The following is a 21,246-nucleotide window of genomic DNA, read 5'->3' as shown; positions in this document are numbered from 1 at the left end:
TTGAAACATACCTGGCCAAAGAAGAGAATTGTTGAGACTCCCTCTTTTCTTTCAAAGGTATAAAATTATGGGTGTGGAACACTGCATATTCTCTCAGATTTGAATGATGTATTGTTTGCTTTTGTTTACCTGCTGAACTTCTTCCTCTTTCTTTGTATTCATTATTACAAAGAGTGACTGAAGAGTTAGGGGAGGGATGTGAGATATATTCCAAAATCTAAGCGACATAAAAATAAAAGTTCATAATAAAACATTTTCTTTAATGAAAGGGGGAAACAAAAAAGGAGACAAATAATGGACAGTTGGATAAATACTTTTCCTAAAAAAAATTTGGACCTCTGACTTCACCATATCAATTTTATTATTTTGTCAAGCTCTAGAAAATTTCTCTTTTGTAGTTTGACTGGCTTAGTACCAGATATATAAATTAATTTAGATAATATTATATGGGTGTAATCCAAATATAAGCAACAATCATCCCTCTGATTATTTGTCACTGTTTACTTTTAAAAGTAGTTTCTGATAAAAGCATACTTGAAATTTGCATTAAACCCTAAAGCATGAAAAAATTGTTACTTGCAAGGTTAGAGGGAATATTAAATCTATAATTCTAGGGAAACTATTTTAAAATAATGTATAAAGGTTTTGAATTACCATTTTATTTATCAGAATCAGCAAACAATTTTTAAAGGATGCGTTGATTACTAAGCACTGTGCTCAGTATCTACTGTGTGGATAAAAACAAACAAAAACAATCCCTGTCCTCAAGGAATTTATCAATTAAAAAGATATATTATTTATTATTTATTTTGAGAGGCTACCAGCACTAGAAAGAGTAGTGGCTTTGGAATCAGAGGACATTTATTTAAATCCTGCTTCTTTCATTTAATAAATAAGTCTACTATATAGCTATAAGTAATAAGTGTCGGGACTACACAAAGAGGCAAAACACATACCCTACCCTCAAGGAACCCACAATGGGAGGGACAGCAAACAAACATATATAAATATATATCATATTGTATGAACTTGGGCAAATTATGTTACAGTTTTTTCTTTTGTAAAATAAGAGTTTTAGAATAGATGTCCTCTAAGATTATTTCTAGTTCTAAATCTATAATTCTATGGTCTTTCAGGAGCAAACAAGTAAATAACTATGGAATAAGTGATCTATGAGAACACACACATGCACACACACACACATTACAAGTAACAAAGTTGAAAAAAATTAGGGAGCATGACAGAATTCAGTTACACTTTCACTCATTGTACATCTAACCAGAGGTTGAAACAATAACAGCAAAAGTTGTTTCTTAGTGGGGCAGGGAAATATCCCTCACTTAATTTGCTCTGTGCAATAATCTGTTTTTATTCCTACAAGTACTATCTTTCACACAAGAGAAAAAAGGTTCATTGTTGTATTTTGTTTTGTGTTTTTTAAAAACTAATTTAAGCTGTCCTCCAGGAAGGCACTACAATTAAGTGAAAAGCTGTTGTTTCCTTTAGGATATGTGTCAAAAAACTCTCTGTGGGGGTGGGGACTATTTTCTTCCTTTTATAATCATTATAATCCACCAGAAATAATATATTAATTCCTTGTAACTACACGGCTGTCTCACAGATGGATGGTGTAATGTGTCTCTGTTCCCTCTCAAGCTCCAGCTTCTTTCTCCTCTGCTCACTGAGAGTTCATATAATTGTACCTTAGTAATATATACAGAGCACATGGGGAGAGAGCAGTAACAGTGCATACTTGTTGCAAATGGCAAATGATGTGTACTACTTTATGTCATAAACAGCAAATCCTTTATTCCAAAAGCCTGCTCATTTTCACACCATTCGCTTGTTCACCAACAGTTGTCCAGATTTTTTAAGTCAGCCTCTTAGACTAATCCTGCAACTGCTGGTAACAGACAGGTGCAGGGATCAAACAGGCTCAGTTAAGTAAAACATCTGGCCTGAAAATGATAATAGGCCCTTTTACTCTCCCAAGTCATAGGAGGAATGTGAAGTTTTCAAATGTTAAATCATGCAATTAGGCCTCTAAAATTCATTTAAACACATAAGTGTCCAAGTAATCAGGCTACCTCTGTCTGTCATATTGAGTGGAACTTTTCTGCTCTGTATATTTCATTTTTCCCTCTAAAAATGTCAATCTTTAAAAGATGACAAGAAAACAAGATTAGTAGTATTGAGTAGACAAGTCAGTAGATGAAAAATTAGTGTGGTTTAGGGGAAGGTGCATTTGTCCTGGATTCAGGATAAATGGGTTTAAATATTACTTACAATGTTTACTGACCTGGTTAGAAGTCTCTTAACTCCTATACACTAATATTTTCAGTAAGGATTGTTATAAGGATTAGAAAAGGTGATGTCTGTAAAGTTTTTCCTAAGCTTAGTGTTGCTTTGTTTGTTATTAGACAAGACTTGTGATTCATTGGTTTAAAAAAAAAACTCCCAGTTCAGATCAAGACATTCTACAACTTATTGCTTTAAAAAATTGTTGAAGTGGGAGCAATGTGGGAGAAATTGTGAGTCATAAGAGAGTAAATTATTTCTCTAGGGTTACACCATCAATTTATGTCAGGAAACTGGACCCAGGTTTCAATGGCTTCAAGGCTGGTTTTCTAGCTATTCCATGATTCCCTTTATATTGGATATAAATGCTGCTTTTTACCCTCCTTTTAAACAGTTAGAACTTCATGGGTCATGTAGCTGTTATTAAGAAAATGTCTTTCTTTTTTTTTTTATTTAATAGCCTTTTATTTACAGGATATATACATGGGTAACTTTACAGCATTAACAATTGCCAAACCTCTTGTTCCAATTTTTCACCTCTTACCCCCCCCACCCCCTCCCCTAGATGGCAGGATGACCAGTAGATGTTAAATATATTAAAATATAAATTAGATACACAATAAGTATACATGACCAAAACGTTATTTTGCTGTACAAAAAGAATCAGACTCTGAAATATTGTACAATTAGCTTGTGAAGGAAATCAAAAATGCAGGTGTGCATAAATATAGGGATTGGGAATTCAATGTAATGGTTTTTAGTCATCTCCCAGAGTTCTTTTTCTGGGTATAGCTAGTTCAGTTCATTACTGCTCCATTAGAAATGATTTGGTTGATCTCGTTGCTGAGGATGGCCTGGTCCATCAGAACTGGTCATCATATAGTATTGTTGTTGAAGTATATAATGATCTCCTGGTCCTGCTCATTTCACTCAGCATCAGTTCGTGTAAGTCTCTCCAGGCCTTTCTGAAATCATCCTGTTGGTCATTTCTTACAGAACAGTAATATTCCATAATTTTCATATACCACAATTTATTCAGCCATTCTCCAACTGATGGACATCCATTCAGTTTCCAGTTTCTAGCCACTACAAAAAGGGCTGCCACAAACATTCGTGCACATACAGGTCCCTTTCCCTTCTTTATAATCTCTTTGGGATATAATCCCAGTAGTAACACTGCTGGATCAAAGGGTATGCACAGTTTGATAACTTTTTGAGCATAGTTCCAAACTACTCTCCAAAATGGTTGGATTCGTTCACAACTCCACCAACAATGCATCAATGTCCCAGTTTTCCCACATCCCCTCCAACAATCATCATTATTTTTTCCTGTCATCTTAGCCAATCTGACAGGTGTGTAGTGGTATCTTAGAGTTGTCTTAATTTGCATTTCTCTGATTAATAATGACTTGGAGCATCTTTTCATATGACTAGAAATAGTTTCAATTTCTTCATCTGAGAATTGTCTGTTCATATCCTTTGACCATTTTTCAATTGGAGAATGGCTTGATTTTTTATAAATTAGAGTTAATTCTCTATATATTTTGGAAATGAGGCCTTTATCAGAACCTTTGACTGTAAAAATATTTTCCCAGTTTATTGCTTCCCTTCTAATCTTGTCTGCATTAGTTTTGTTTGTACAAAAACTTTTCAGTTTGGTAGAAAATGTCTTTCTTATCTGAAGCCCAGAGATATCAATCTTGCATAAAGTATGTTGCTATAGTTGATATAACTGAATCCATGGCTTTAATTCAATTATTCATTTATTTAGCAAACATTTATTACCTATGGGAGGCAAGGCATTATACTAACTGAGGAGGAAGACACAAAGATTAATAAAACAAAGTCCTTTAACATAAGAAGCTTCCAATCTAATAAGGTTATTTGTTCTTTATTCTCAAAGAGGACCAATGACATAAGGAGGACATAAGGATATCATAAGGATATCAGTGACTTGGAAGGATATCAGTGACTTGGAAGTCACTCCAGTGAATTGGATTTAAGTAAGGCAGGGTTATGCAAAATCATCAGCTTCACCCTCTCTTCCAAAGTCTCTGGAGTACAGTGGCAAGACATAGGTCAGAATGACTGACAATGCCCTTAGATGCAGTGACCCTAACCTTAAAAATAGAAGTATAGAATATAATATATTTAGAGAGACGTGGACAAACTGCTTTGAGAATTCTGAGAGAAAAATCACTCTATTCTAATTATGTGAATTATGCATACATATTTGAGTTCTTTGGGAAATAGAAACATAATAAGTAATTTTTATGAATTTACCCTAAAATAACAATATTTTCAGAATATTTCCTAATCTTTTAAAAATTAATAATAATGACATTTTGTTTGTTGAAAATTTATCTTAAATGCAGTTTTAACTTTTTTCAAAAACTATGCCCAATGACCAAGTATCCCAAGAAAGTTTGGATAATCCCCAAGAAGAAAATCCATAGAGTAGAAAGGGATATTAGAGATCATTCAATCCACACTCTACTCATCATCTTATGGAGGGGAAACTTGAAGCATGAAGAGTTTAAGTGACTTTCCTAAGACTGTGATTGCAAGTTCAATATCCCATCTATTAGGGTAAGATAAGGTAGAATGAAGGAGGTAGTGAAGGGTAAAAAGTCTAGATCAAGAATTAGAATATTTGTATTTGTTGATTCTAGAGTCAAGATCACCAAATCTAGACATCAACCCATGACTCAAATTAAATAAAGCATCTTCAGTTCTACTAACTTAACATATGTGTTTTTAAAACTCACCAAGCTATGCAAAATTATGCAATAAAAATTACAGAATTTATGGAGAAAATAAGGGTAGGGTCTCAAAAGCAACACTCTAAAACTTTATAAGTGATAAAAGAAAATAATCCAGAAATCCAATAAAATGGTAGCACAGTTTTATACATATTAAATAGTTAAGAAATATACCCTACTACAATAAATATAGTAGTATCCTATTCTCAGCCTGCTACTCAAAGCAGGATACTTCTGGTTTTCATTGCTGGAAAGGCAAAATGTTTGGGTACGTATAAACCCTCCTCCATCTACAACTCCTACTGCATCAAAAATATACAGTAAGTATGGTACTTTTCCTTGACAAAGACCTGAACTTCAAAGTGAGCTTCTGAATATGGTCTCAGGGAAAGCTGTGGCAGCCAAGATACAAGAAATCCACATCGTGAATTGTTGGAATCTTTACTAAGTGTTAAGACATTGGAGTTGATAGAGACAAGTTATCTGGTTTGGCATGGTTCAGTGTGATTGATTTGATCTTAGAAAGAGATATTTTGGGCCAGAACTTGAAACAAGGTACTAAGTGGAACTGATAGAACAATGCTTGTGTTCACACCTTTAGAGCGCTCATAAGTATCTAAGTACTCAATGGAGTTCACACGTTTGGGAGAGTTCAGGGTTAGGGTTTTGCACTCTGGGAGATAACCCAGAATCCCTCTCCCTCCAGAAGGCAGAGTTAACCTTTGGGAGATCACATATATAGAGGGAGCTCTTGGAGCTTGGGAACGGACTGAAGGTACTTACTTGAGTTAGTTACTTGAGGAGTTACTAGAAACTCTGGGAGCTTGAAAGAGTTTTACTTGGAGTCAGAGAGAGACTCTGGAAGAAAGCCTACAAGCCCTATCTTCGAGGCAAGAGAGATTCATCTTATCTTCTACCTTGGTGCTGGCTGGAGGCTGAAGAAAGCAGAGGAAGAAGCCAAGGACAAAGCTGCAAGATCTCTTAGAGCTCAAGCAGAGAGTTAGGTCTCAACTAACCGGGCTAATTTGGAAGGAGAAATAAATGTTTGCATTTTTACCAGCTGGCTGCATTTTGGAGTAATTATTTATTTCACCTGAGACTAAGGCCGCCTCCAGAAAACCTTCACAGTGAATCATCCAAGAATGTCAGGAAGCAGCAGCCTCCCCATGAAGTACTGAGGGATCTTCTTAGAACCATTGTATACACCTTCTATAGTTTTTCTGAGAGTTCAGAATTACTGGGTTGTGGAGGAGATGACCAACTGTGTATTTGTTAATCATTAAGGGAAATTTTAAGAAATATTTTCAATGTCAATGGTTATGACTTCAGGGTAGAATCGTTTCAGAATTTTGGGCAGTTCAGGCAAAAGACTAAAAACTTGGAACAGAAAGAATGGTGATGCTCTCCTTTCTCCAAGGCAGGATATCAGTACTGGAAGGAATTATTGGTAAGAGACTGATCATGGGATTTAGAATAGAATGAAATCTTAGCTACTCTCTTGTCCAGTTCTCTTGTTTTATGGTTAAGGAAACTAAAGGTCATAATGGGAAGGGGATTTGTGTCCAGGTTAATGTCAGTGTTAGAATGAGAACCTATCTTCCTGACTGCCAGTCAAAGAGTATTTCACAGCAGGATAGTTATAGTCTGGATGTTGCTCTGAGCAAAAGAAAACATTAAGTTACCAGTACTTTTTCTAGGAGTCTTGAAAGCTATGCCAAGCTTTCTCAGACTGTGATTAGCTCTTTGACTTTAGTTGAGTGTCATCACATCATTAAATGTACAAGATGCATTAGTGCCATGGAAAATACTGTCACCCAACATTAAAAGGCAGAGCACTCCAAAAGATGATTTTGATTCAGCCATGAACTTAGCATGTGTGAAATAGTAGAATCCCTTGGGCTGGGATTTGCAAGCACTGCTCAGGAAAACTCTGATACTTAACAAATTTGAGCTCAGTAATCCCACTCCTTAAGACATAGATCCTGATTCTTAAGCAAGTATGTAGTGGCATCTAGCAAGACTTCTAAGTGTATCCTCTTTCATATCTTTTTGAGTTGAATATGTCACTGTTCATTGTTTTTATGTTCTATAGAACGATGGATATGATTGCACTTTTTTTTCTGGAATCATAAGACTGCTATTACAGAATCTAGTTTTAGAACTGGAAAGGATCTTAGAAATAATCGTTTTAGTTCAACATCTCATATTTTACAGATGAGAAAAATAAAATCCATAGAATTTAGTTGACTTGGCTAAAATCACATAGACTAAGTAGGAGGATTCAGGTCCTCTGACCAAATAGGATGCTCATTCCAGTAACCTCACACACATCACTCTACCTTCAGACAGAAAAAATAGCTAGGAAGCTATTTGGGAGAAGATATATCAAGATGTTATGACAACTTAAAAATAATTAGCATGAAATTCTTTGTAGGTATTCAATAATATTATGTATGTTTGAGACTTTTTTAGAGTAAACTTTCATGAGAAAGAAAATGGAGAACTAGAAAGCCCTCCCCTACAAACTTTAACCCATCCATACTTCATTGTTCAGTGCTTATCTTTTCAAAAGGTCATCTATATGTATAAAGACATATTCCTATAGTTCAAACTCTTCTTTCCAAACTGAGCCCTCTCCCCAGACCAATTGCTTCTATCCCTCACTACTACTGGACACTATCACCCCTTCTTGGAGCCAAAGCACCTTAAACCTTTCTCTTTTGAATACCTTCCCCAGAATAGCTACAGCTGCTAACATCCTCTTCCACACCAGCCACTCTTTCTATTCTTCTCTTTTTTGGGAGTGTTCATAGTTGCTTCTAGTCAACATCCTTTCCCCCTTTTAAAATAAAAGTTAAAAAGCAACAGCAAGATTATGTGATGATCAGCTGTGATGGACTTGGCTCTTCTTAGCATTGCAGTGATTCAAGACACTTCCAATAGACTTGGGATGGAAAATACGAGATAGAGAGAGAGAGAGAGAGAGAGATGGGGGCAGGGGAGCAGTGGGGCAGAGAGATGGAGATAGAGAGCTGAAGATAAATAGGCAAGGTTCACAATACCTCAAATAAGAATGACCACATGAACTTTTGGCTATCAGAGCAAAGTCCAATGGGCTGGACTTGATTCTTTGCCCTGATATTCATCAGATTGTGGCCTTAAAGCAGGACCCTTTCTTTTGCACTTCTTGCCTTGGGAAGCTAATGTTTTTGGAAAGCCATGATACACAAATATGGGCTGCTATTATTAAGTAGGTGGGGCAGCTGGATGGTGCAATGGATAGAATACTGGGATTGAAGTCAGGAAAACTCATCTTTCAAACTCAAATATGGCCTCTGACACTAAATGTATGACTCTGAGCAAGTCACTTAATTTTGTGAGAGAAGGAAATGTCAAGTCACTCCAAATCTTTGCCAAGAAAAACCCATATGAGGTCACTAAGAGTCAGATATGACTGAAAAGACTGAACAAAAAGAGAAATAAAACAATTTTCCATTCTTTTTCCAGGAGCAATAACTCCACAATTACAAATTATATTACTTAAAGTAAACATATCCAAAGCCATGTTTTACAATTAGGAAATGCCTGTGAATCGGAATGGGATAAATTAAAAAATTGATCTTGTTGGTGAATCCCAGTGTGTGTTATTGAAAACCTCTTTGAGCAATAATACATTCACATAGTTGGAATTAACACACCCGTTCAAATTTTATAGTATCTTTTATGAAGAAATTTCATTTGTATTCACAGGAAAAAAAAACCATACACACACATAAATAAGTGTCTAGGCTAGTCAGCCTATTTTCCCCTCTAACTGGCAGCATTCATACGCATTTTATTGTATGAAATAATGCTGTTTCCTCCTCCCTTTATCTTGCTTGTGTCTGACCTTCCATTAAAAGTTGCTTAGAAACTGCTTAGAGAATAGATAGAGGTGCTTCTCACTGACATCTTTCTTTTGTGATATCTCATCTATTCTGTCATTCTGCTCCTTTTCCATGAGCTTTTTAGTCTTCTTTTCATCTTCTTTTAAGAGAAGCGACTAAAGCCCAATATTTTTCCTTCACTAAAAGGAATGACAAAAAAGAAACCAATTCCACTCCCTCCCCACCATTCCCCTCATAAACAGGCTCCATACACCTGCTAGTTAAAGAAGAGAATAGCAATTCATCCAGCACGGCTTCCAACAGACCTTTTGCATGTTTGATTTTATTAGAAGCTTGGCACATTCTTCTAAGAAGGCCAATAATTTAAAATGGGAAATATGAAGTCAATCATTCATTTGAGATTTGCTATATTTAGAAGATATTAAATCAGTCAGTCATCTTCCTATCTTCTAAGAAATGAATGCAACTAGGTATTACAAGATCTGATTTTATTCTGTCTCTAATAAGCCAGGTGACAGCTAAGTTTCCTGGTCTCTCTAAGCCTCAGCTTTCTCACCTATTAAATTAATCAGTTGGACTAAAACTCTAAAATTACTGCCATATCTAGTGATTAGGATTGTAACCCAGATCTAAATTTCACTAGCTTTGACCTTGGGCAGACTATTTAAATTCTATGAGAACTTCATTTCTATAAAATATGAGTAATAAATGACATATGCACACTTTGTGCCTCACAGTTTAGTCAGAGAAAGGAACCTGACAGAAGTTAAAAGTATTATATAAATGTGAATTGTTGGGATGACAATAATGATGGCAATCTTCAACCAAATAGAACCTTTAAAATAGGATTTTACAATACCTGGGTTACATTACATTCTGTTTAGCACTCTTCTTCACCATTTGTAATAAAATTAAATAGAAATGGAAGGGAGCCTTAAATTGTATGTAGGAGTGTGGGGAACTCTACAAAATAGCAACTCAGGTATAAAGGAAGAAAAGAGAGGATTGGTGGAAAAAGTGAATTTTAAGAGTTGATTCAGAGAAGTTTGCCCTCAGAACTTTAAATTCCATCAGGTTGAGCTTCCTCCTTCTTGCCCACTCACTGCTTCTCTGAGTTGCTGCCTATAAGTGAGAATTATATGACTTTCATCTTTCCAAAATCTCAGAGACTGAGAAGATTCCAAGATTTTCTATAATAAAGGTAAATTCTAAGAGTGTATCTGCCACTGAGGATTAGTAAAATACAAGGGCCTCATATGTGAGATTTCTAAGTAAAGCCTAAATTCATTCCATTCCAGTTCCTGGTAAAGAAATAATATAAATTTATCTGCCTAATTTATCAAATCTTGTGAATAAGTTGTTGCTTGTCCTTTGTTTTTGAAGAGGATCCATGACATCATAGGATGACGATTGTTCATTAGTTGAATTTAAATAAGGCAGAGGAGTACAAAATCATCAACCTTACTCTCTCTTCTAGCCAAAGGCAAGATGCCTGGTGATGGCCAGTGGATGCAGTGGATGACCTTGTTGCTGTTTGGCCAAGTTCTCAGTGTTCCCATAGCATCTGCTTCCATAACATCCACAGCTTTCATGGCCATTTGAACAACTTGTTCTTGCCCGCCCATTCTTTTGGGGGAAGTGTTCACATGCTTGGGGTAGATAGCCCTTTAACTCATCAATGGATGGAAGCCTGTTGGTTACCCTAAACCTGGTTTAGCCGATCTGTCAAGACAGTTTTATCAGGGTATGGTCACTGTGTATGCTACAGCTTCTTGGAGCCACAGGGAATGATTCGGAATAATTTATATATTCCTAAATTATACAGAGACCCCATAGCCATTCGATCATACCACTCCTCTGATCAAAATTCTTAAGTAATTCCTTTTGACCAACAACTCCTTTGCTTGGCATTCAAGCCCTTATACTATCTGGCTCCATCTTATCTTTTAAGAATTATCTTATAATTTATTTTCTATGTGACATTTCAACCAAACAAGTTGATTCACCATTCCTTGTATAAGCGCTTTACTTTAAAGTAGATTGTTCTCTATTCTACATGTTCTTCCTTATCAAATTTCAACACATTCTTAAAAGTACTACTTAAATGTTCCTTCCTTTGCAAAGTTTTCATTTATTCCTACCCCTCCAATTACCAATGACTCTAAGTTAGAGCAATTTTTATATATTTTTCATGCACCTTGCTTATTTTCACATACTTAGTGATCCAGTGACAGACTTTTTTGTTCTATCTCTTGATATTATGTATTTTATTCATTCCCTTCCATGCTTAGGATTCTCTCCTTCCTCATCTCCTCTTCTTGGATTTCTTTGCTTTTTTCAATTCCAAATTAAAATCCCATCTTTGAGATGCTCTTCTTGATCATCCTTCATAGTAATGTTTTCCCTCTCTTGATTATGTCCATTTTAACCTGTTTATAACTTGTTTGTAGATATTGTTATATCTGATATAACTTGTTTGTATTTGTTTGCATATTGTATTCCCATTAGTCTATAAGTTCTTTGAGATCAAGAACAGTCTTTTGCCTTTCTTTGTATCCCCAGGGCTATATAATGCTTGCTTAATCACGCTTGTTAATTGACTGACTATTTTGTATTATAATTATCTACTTATATGTCCTAATCCTTAAAAAACTATCTTCCTCCAAGATAATCAGTTTCATAATAGTAAGCTTTTTATTTTCCTCTACCATCTAAAATACAGTGTCTTAAATACAGTGGGTACTCAATAAAGAAATAAAAAGACCCCTCTTTCCTTAGCAAAGTTGGGGGTACATTTGGTGTAGGGCACTACATATTACTTCAATTTTTTAATGTGTTGACTAGTTTTAGTGAATTTTTATATCTTTTTCTTTTATTTAAAAATATTTTTGGGGGGATGGTTTTTTCTGACTACCAACCTGGCACTATACATATTATCACTTTAAAAGGTACATGTATTAAAGATATAAAACAATGGGAATCGCTAGTTAGTTCAGTGGTTAGAGCACTGGGCTTGAAGACAGAAAAATGTGAGTTCAAATCTGGTCTCAGGCACCTTGCTAGTAATTTGATGTTGAACATATCATTTAACTTCAATTTCCTCAAGTGTGAGGAGGAGCAAAGGGGAAAGAATAGAGGGCAATGTCAATTCAACAGAAAAATTAAAGATAAATACAATTTGGTGAATTCATTAATCCAATTACTTTGAGTGGAATTGAACTGAAATAAATGGAACTAAGGCCCAGTTCCTGCCTTCATAGAGCTTAAAGTATGATTAGAGAAGGAAGTGTATATAAGAGCTTAAAGTATGATTAGAGAAAGAAGTGTATATATATATATATATGTATATATACACATACATACACACACACACAGAGATAGCTTTAACAAGCATACTGATAAATATATATAGTTTGTGTGGTGGGGAAAGATTGCTTTAAGTGCCTATTTTGCTATTTATGAATCAAGACAATAATAATAGCATTTATATGTATAGGGGCATTATGCTAACTGCTTATGTCATTTGATCCTCACAACAACTTTAGGGGGTAAGTACTATTATTATCATCCCCATATTACACACTTGAGGAAACTGAAATTAAATAATGTATTCAAGGTCAAAACACTAGCAAGGTGTCTGAGACCAGATGTGTACTCAAATCTTTCTGACTTCAAGACCAGAGCTCTGTCCACTGAGCCACCTAACTGTTTCCATTATATTGTATCTTTAATACATGTATCTTTTAAAGAGACAGTGATAGAGTGCCAGATTGGTAGTCAAGAAGATTCATTTTTGACAGTTCAAATCCAGCTTCAGATATTTCTTAGCTCTGTGACCCTGAGCAAGTCACTTAACCCTATTTGCCTCAGTTTCCCTATTTGTAAATTGAGCTTCAGAAAGAATTGGCAAACTGCTTCACTATCTTTGCCAAGAAAATCCCAGATGGGGTCACAAAGAATTGGATACAACTGAACAACAAAGATCTTTAAAAGTAAACAATGCAGAATTACCCAGGGAGTCTCCACTAGACATTTGTGTTAAACATTTAGTACAAAATATCTACTTTATTTACCTTTAATCTTTAAATTTGTAGAAATCTTCTATAAATAGTTGAAGAGAAAGCCTAATATTTATAATCTATCAGTTATCTTTTTATGTGGAGTGATAAATCAACACTATTTCAAATCAGTCATATATCAGAGTGATTGCTGAGGCAAGATGTATTGCACACATTAAATAAAATGCATTTATCTGTCCTGCCACAACCTCAATTTGTATGCACAGAAAGTTAAAGCACATTGTATATTTCATCCCTTATCTGGGAGAGAGTGTGTTTCAGACTGAAAGGATGCCAGAGGCAAGTGTGGATCTAAGGAATATCCCTTTTAAATCATTCTTACATTAAAGATGTCTCAGTCATTAGGCAGCTAAAAGGAACTCAGAAGCCATGAAGTGGAAGTCAGAGAAAGTCTGCAGGACCTCACAGAACAGATTTCATTCTTCCATTATTGTTTGTCTTCTACCACATTTCTTTGAGCTCCAAATTTAGGTAGCCTTATTAATTAATGATCATTGCCAGCGCTTTTCAGAAGCCATTGGATTTTGATTAGCTGACAAAGGGACATTTTCTCTTCTGGACACATAGTTCTCTGTCTCCTTAGCAGTTAATTGAGGAGAGAAATAATGGTGTACTTACAGTCAGCTTTACATGCTGCTAGAACGGTTGAAGTATCTTTAGAACTTCACTGGTATTCAATAAACCTAGTCAAAACAGGAATCTTAATGTACTATTAGCGAAGCTGGTGCCTCAGTGTAGTTGTTCTGGAAAGCAATTTGGAACTATATCCCCCAATCATTAAATTATCTCTGCTTTTTGACCCAGCCATACCTCTGTTAGGCATATAGTACAAAGAAATAGGGCAATGATCATGTGTAAAAAAAAAATTACTTATAGTAGCTGCCTTCTTAGTAGCAAAAAAAAAAAAAAAAAAAAAAAAAAGAAAGAAATCCTGAAAACTGAGGGGGGGTGGTTATGTATTAAGGAACAGCTAAACAAAATTTACCACATTAACATAATGGAATATCATTATGCCATAAAAAATGACAAAATGGATCATTTCTGAGAAAAATTCAGACTTTATGAATTGATTCAAAGTAAAGTAAGCATAATTGGGAGAAAAAAACTAACATTTGGAACACTTGAGATCTCTCATCAATATCTTGAAAAGACATTTTTTCAGGATATGACAGATAAAGCATGCTATCCACCTCTTGACAAGACTAGATAGTACAGAATGAGACAAAGATGTTTGGGTATGACCAATGTGGAAATGGGATTTTATTTTGATTCTGTGTATTTGCCATGATGACTTTCTATTCTTTTTAATATTCAAATGGGGTTATGGCAGCTGAGAGAGAAAAAATGTTTATTAACTAGGAAAAAATGATTTTAAAAAATGAATCAAATTTTAAAAACCCCAAAGGGCAATAAAACTGTTAATACTCTTTGATCCAGCAATACCACTTCTAGGTCTACATCACAAAAACATTCTAAAAGGAAAAAGAATCCATTTGATAAAACTATTTGTAGCAGCTCTTTTTGTGGTGGCTAAAAATTTGAAATTGATGGAATGCCCATCAATTGGGGAATGGCTGAACTAATTATGGTATATGGTTGTAATAGAATATTATAGTTCCATAAGAAGTGACAAATGGAATGATTTCAGAAAAACTTAGGAAGACTTTCACAAAATAATTCAAAGTTAAGCAAACCAGGAGAATATTATACATAGATCTACATGATGACTAACTATGAATGCCTTACCTGTTTTAAGTTATATAATGATCCAAGACAATCCCAAAGGATTAATAAAGAAACGTACTATCTGCTTCTGAAAAAAGAATTGATGCTGTTTGAATATAGATTGAAGCATGCTATTAGTTCCCTAATTAGATAAATCCTAGTTCCTAACCTCCCAACAAATGAAGATCAAATGAAATTATATATATGAAGAATTTTGCAAACTTTAAAGTACTAGGTAAATGCTGTTATAATTGTTATATAGATTTCTGGAATTTTATATAAAAATTTCACCATATTCATGGATTAAAGGGAAGAAACAGAAGGAAGCCCTTTTAGCAGAATTTAAACAACTGACATTCTTATAGAGCTTAACATCTGCATCACAATATACACTCAAACTGCTGCTAAAGATTCCCCATATTCTCACTGTATGAAATACTTAGGACAAGTACATTCGTGTAGCATATGATTGTAAGTATGGCAAACAGATGTACAAAGACATATGCTTCCTTATATAACTTTGAACTCAATACCAGAGGAAACAGAAGGGCAAATGAATCCTAAAAAGTTAGTAATCAAGTATTTTTAAAATATTTGTGTGTGAGGCATTGTGTTAGGGCTGGGATCCAAGTACAAATGATGAAACATCCTCCACCTTTTAGGAGATTACAGTCTCTTGAGGGAAACAAAGTGTACACATAAGAAGACACAAAATGTATGCAAAGCAAATACAAGGTAATTTCACAAGAAGGGACTAGTGGTTAGGGTATGTCAAAGGTATGAAGGAGGAAGCTCTTTGAGGGAAGGTAGGGATTCTAAGGAAGGTTGGAGTGCATTCAAAGCATGGGACCAGCTTATAAAAAGACAGGAAACTGGATGTGCACTGTCATGTATAAGGAAGAACAAGTAGAACAGTTTGACTTAACTATATAATATGTAATTAGGAGTGATGCATCTAAATATGGAAATGTTGGCTAGAGGTAAATGGTAAAGGGCCTCAATAACAAGTTCCAGTCAGTTAACTAGCATTTATTAAGCCTCTACTCTGTTCTAGGCATGGAAAAATTGGCATTTTATTTTAGAGACAAAAGGAAACCATTGGATCTTCTTTGAACAAGTAAATGACAAGGGCAGAACTGTCCCTTCATAATATTTTGGCAGAGATATGGAAAATGGGATTGGAAAAAATATGAGACTAGGATATCAATCAGGAAGATGTTGGAATGGTCTAGTCAATAGATGATGTCAGTGCTTATGAATCTTTTGTGTTTAGCATTTGTGTGCATGTATATGCTTGTATGTGTGTGTAAGAAATAAATAGCTGTCCTATATTTGATTCATATAATACCTTGAGTACCTTTCTATGGAAATGATAGACATAAATCAAATCTTTAAACTTTAAGTAATTCTTCTTTCGCTTTTTGGTAGTGGTGGAAAGAGCCAAAGAATATAGAAAACTTAACACCTTTCATTAAAAATCAGGCTCACCTAAGGAATTGATCCCCTCTACATGCTCATGGGTTCAGAATATATGAGCTTCTTAACAGAGAGGGCAACTTCTCCCACCCCCAATTTCACCTCTAGACCAGAAGAATTTATCATCTTTATACCACAAGGCTTTTCCCCCCAATCATTGAACACTTATTTTTGATCCCTCATACCTCCATGAAAAACCTTTGTAACAAATAAGTAAAGTAAAAGAAATTCCTACATTGACTATGTCCAAAAATGTGTTTATTTTGCACATTAGTCCATCAATTTTTTTTGTCAGTGGGGTAGCATTCTTCATCATGAGTTCTTTGGAATCATGATTGATTATTTTGCCAGACTTTTAACTTTCAAAATTGTTCATTTTTATAATGTTGGTTTTATAGTATAAGTTGTTCTTATTCTGCTCACTTCACTCTGCATCAGTCAATACAAATATTCTCAGATTTCTCTGACCTTTCAGAGAAATGTCTTTCTTCATTTCTTACAATACAATAGTATTCCATTGTATCCATATATATCATACTTTGGCTTTATTTTCCAGTTCTTTGCCACCACAAAAGGTGTTGCCATAATTATTATTTTTTTGTTGTTAAATTGTATGTTGGGTTTATAGACACAGAGAAATGAAATGGGTTCATAAATTTAGGTTCACAGATTCATGGAGTTAATGGGAGCAGATAGGTTATCATTACAGGGGGAAGTGAGATTCACTCACTTAAATGTTGTTAGGATTCTTACAAGGTGCTAAGTAAATGAAATTGAGGAGACAGTGATTAAATTTAGTTTAGCATTGATTTAATCTTACAACAAATAATGGTTTCCTAGTGATATAATGATTGATGTATACTCAGTTTGGGATATATAAGAAGGAGGTCTCAGGGCCAGGAAGGACAAGTCCACTAAAGGACAAGCCCACTAGAGGACAAGCCCATTAGAAGCTCTCAGAGGAGGAGACAGATCCATTCCATCCTCTACCTTTGTGCTGGCTAGAGACATTCAGAGGGAGCTAGAGGTAGAAGCTGGCAGAGGCAAAGGATTAGCAGCAGGAACTCTTGGAACCAAGGAGAGAGTTAGGCCTCTATTAAAGCTAACCGGGTCCTAAGGAAGGAAACAAGGCTTTGAAAGAGACAATAAAGGAATTGGACTTTAACTTCTGGCTGCATTTGGGGTGATTACACTGAACTGAAAGGGAGGCTGCCTTCAGAAGCCCCCCAAGAAACCTGCTCCCAGAGAACAATTATATTTTAGAGAAGAATGTTACAAAATGTCATAAGGATTTAATTTTAACATTAAGTATAAATACTCTATATCAGATTCTCACATATGGTAAATCACTGTTGGATTATCCACACTAATGAATGGGAGCAAGAACATGTATAATCAAAATAGGACTGGCCTATCTGGATTTGATAGGCACAAATCCAATCCTGTTACCATACTGCTCAAAAATTGTTGAAGGTTCTATACTGACTTCAGGATAAAATGCAAATTCCCTCAGAAGAGCTGATTCAAACCTAATATATAGTCTTATTTTACTTATTCCCCATCATATACTCTGCATTCCAGTCAAAATAGCTTTCTTGCTATTCTCAACTTTGATATTTCCTATCTTTGTGCCTTTATGCCTTTATGACTGGAATATCCTCTCCCTTCATCTCTGCCTCTTAGAAAGACTTGTTCAACTCTCATCTCATTTGTCAGATCCTATACAAAGTCTAATCCTTTCTCTTTTTAAAAGATAGCTCATCACTGTTCCCATCCCTGCCAAGTCTCTCCTTGATACTAAACATCCCAACTTTCTTCAACTAATCCTCATATAATATAGATTCATGGCCTTTTATTATCCAGTCCTCTTCTCTGGATATTAATGAAAGTCCTTAACCTATGTGATCTAGAACTGAATACAGTATAAGGGACACCCAAAGCAAAGTATATTGAGCCTATCACCTCTCTATTCTTGGAAGCTATATCACTCTTAATGCAACTCTAGATTGCATTGGGGTTTTTTGGCTGCCACATCTCACTCATGACTCATAAAGAACTTTGAGTCATTAAAACCTTCAGACTTTTTCAGAATAAATATTTTGTAGATCTTGTACTTCTAAAGCTTTTTGCATCTAAGTCTAAGACTTTATATTTAATCTATTGAATTTCATCTAATTTGATTCAAGCCAATGCATTAGCTTGTTAAGATCTTTTGAGGGTACTGATTCTGTTGTCCAGTGTGTTATCTATTGCTCCCAGCTTTATGTCATGTGCAAATTTGATGAATATGTCATCTCTATTTTTATCCAAGGCACTGATAAAAGTCTTAATCACATAAAATCAAACAGAGATCCTTGAGTTATAGCACTGGAAACCCTATATTAACAAACAACAATTACAGCTATTTTTTGAATCCAGCCATCCAATCAGTTCTGAACTGCTTTAATTGCCATATCATCTAGTCTACATCTCTCCATCTTTTCCCCAATTCTTGAGGAAATCATGAAAAGCTTCACTAAAATTTAGGTAAACTAAATGTAGAGTATTCTCCATATTTACTAATGAAGTAAATCTGTTTAAAGAAGGAAAACAAGTCATTGTTACAACCTGATTTGATGAAACTACTATTTCCTTAATAATATATTCCAAACATGTACACATATGTGTATTTATTTATAAAAATATACACAAATGTATGTATGTACATGCATATATGAATATATATATATATGTGTGTGTGTGTGTAAATTTATACCTATATTTATCAATGTCCATATCTATATATCTTTCTTTTTTCCTTCATTTCTTCTAGATACCAGCCTTTCAAAGATCAAAGAGTTGAAGATATTTCATTTTCCCTAAGCCACCTCTTTTCCAAACTGAGTGTCCAGGCCTTCAAGTGAACTTCTTTGGTGATGTTAGGCAGAAGGAAAATCTGTGTTTTTTGGTAAAGGAAAAAAAGTCAGTGGGAATGAGGTGATGAAATGGATAGAGCATGAGACCTAGAATCAAGAAAACCTGAATTCAAATCTAGCCTCAGACTAGATTTTTGTCTACTCTAGTTTCCTTTCCTATAAAATGTGAATAATAATAGTATCCATCTCTCAGAATTGTGAGGATAATATGAGAAAATATTCAAAGTATTTTGTATTTTATACAAAGTGCTTTATTAATGTGGGACTAAAGGTGTAAAAGAAAGGGTAATTAATGAAATAAGAATCTGGAAGAGATGAGAAGGGAGGAGATCATTATAATGTAGGTCTTAGTCTTGTTATAAAAGTTAGATTCTTTTTTCCTTCAGAGATAGGAAGGAAAGAATAAAGAATGGTAGATACATAGCAAAATTTTAGGTAAAAGAGAGAAGTTGAAGTAGCTTGTACTGACAAAGAAAACTTGTGATATATAAAAAGTTCAAGAGACATAATTTCTGGGTAATTAATCATTTAATTAGTCATTCTAGCATATAATTAATGAAAGGAGTCACTGACATTCTTAAATGCCGAAGACCACTCATGGAATTCCTCAATAGTCTTATGCCCTTGGAACAAGGGGTATTCCTGAAGATGGCAATGAACTCTGATTAACAAGTAATTACAAAGAATGACTATTATAATGAGAGATGAACCTATTCTAATGAGGGGATAGGGGATATGACTTTGATTATGTTATTTACTTTGAAATCATCCCCAACCTTGGGCATCTAGGCAAAGGATCTATTTCTTCTCCTTCCTGCCCAAATCTGTCTTAGTGGAACACAATGGGCCAGAATTCATCCCAGTTTTCTAGTTGAGTGAAGCAATAATTCCACCTAGATAAGATAGTCTAAATAGGGTAAATTTTTGAGAAAGATCAGAGATTGCCCCAATAATTTGACCTTTAATAGTCAATAGTCATTTCTCTCAACCAGGATATAATAATTCATCAAAAGAAGTAGGATGCTTCAGAATTGCTTTGTTCAGGATTGATTCTTGGTGGAGAGGAAAGGAGAGGGAAGGAGAAAGGAGGAAAGGAAGGAAGGAACGAAGGAAGGAAGGAAGGAAGAAAAGGAGGGAGGGAGAAAGGAAAGGAGAAAGGGAGGAAGGGAGGAAGGGAGGAAGGAAAGAAGGAAGGAAAGAAGGAAGGAAGGAAGGAAGGAGGGAGGGAGGGAGGGAAGGAACGAGGGAAGGGGGAAGGAGGAAAGGAGGAAAGGGGGGAAAGAGGGAAAGGAGGAAGGAGGGAAGGAGGGAGGGAGGGAGGGAGGAGGAAAAAAGCCTCAGATGTGTTTTGTAGTTCTAACTACTTGACAATCTTTTTCTCTTTTCTCTTCTGTGTGACATACTTTCTCACTGCACAGTGTCCCAACATAGATCAAGTTTCTTATATGCTTCCTCAGATCCTTTTTACTTTCATTTCATCTTCAGTCTCTATTTGCACTTTTTAAAAAATGAATTCTTTTTTTTTGGCCCAAATTACCTGGATTGGGATGAAATATTCTTAACGTCCTTTCACCTTCTCTTCTGGGAATAAGACTAGCCCACAGTTTTAACATGCCCTGAATAGCTGGAGGACAGCTGTCACTTAGCTGTTGTAGAAATAAAAACATACCATACTCTGCAAGTCACTGAAAAATTTTTATATTCACAACACATATTGACAATGAGATTCTAAAACCTAATCTTCATATTTCTGAGGTTTTTACAATTCACTTTGCTAATACTTCTTTAATATGGCATTCTTTTATTATATCTTAATAATTTGAGAGCTATTCATAAAATATTTCCCTTCTAGTTCCCTTCTTACCTAACCTTGTCTAACAAATTTGTTTCACTTTCCCCTTTTTATTTGTCTTGCCTTACCAACTAACATATCCTTTAATTTTTTTCTTTTTTAATTTATGCAATGAAGCAAATATTTTTATAACAGCAGAATAAAAAGATGATTGCACACAAAATTGCAAATTTATTATGAACAATGTATTATTCCACTTAAATATGTAATAAAGTTTTTATGTAATATTCTTTTCCCCTTCATTTTATTTCA

The sequence above is a fragment of the Sarcophilus harrisii genome, chromosome 4, assembly GCF_902635505.1.
Source record: "Sarcophilus harrisii chromosome 4, mSarHar1.11, whole genome shotgun sequence".
In the NCBI taxonomy this organism is placed as follows: domain Eukaryota; kingdom Metazoa; phylum Chordata; class Mammalia; order Dasyuromorphia; family Dasyuridae; genus Sarcophilus; species Sarcophilus harrisii.
Note: the sequence above shows the minus strand (reverse complement) of the source record.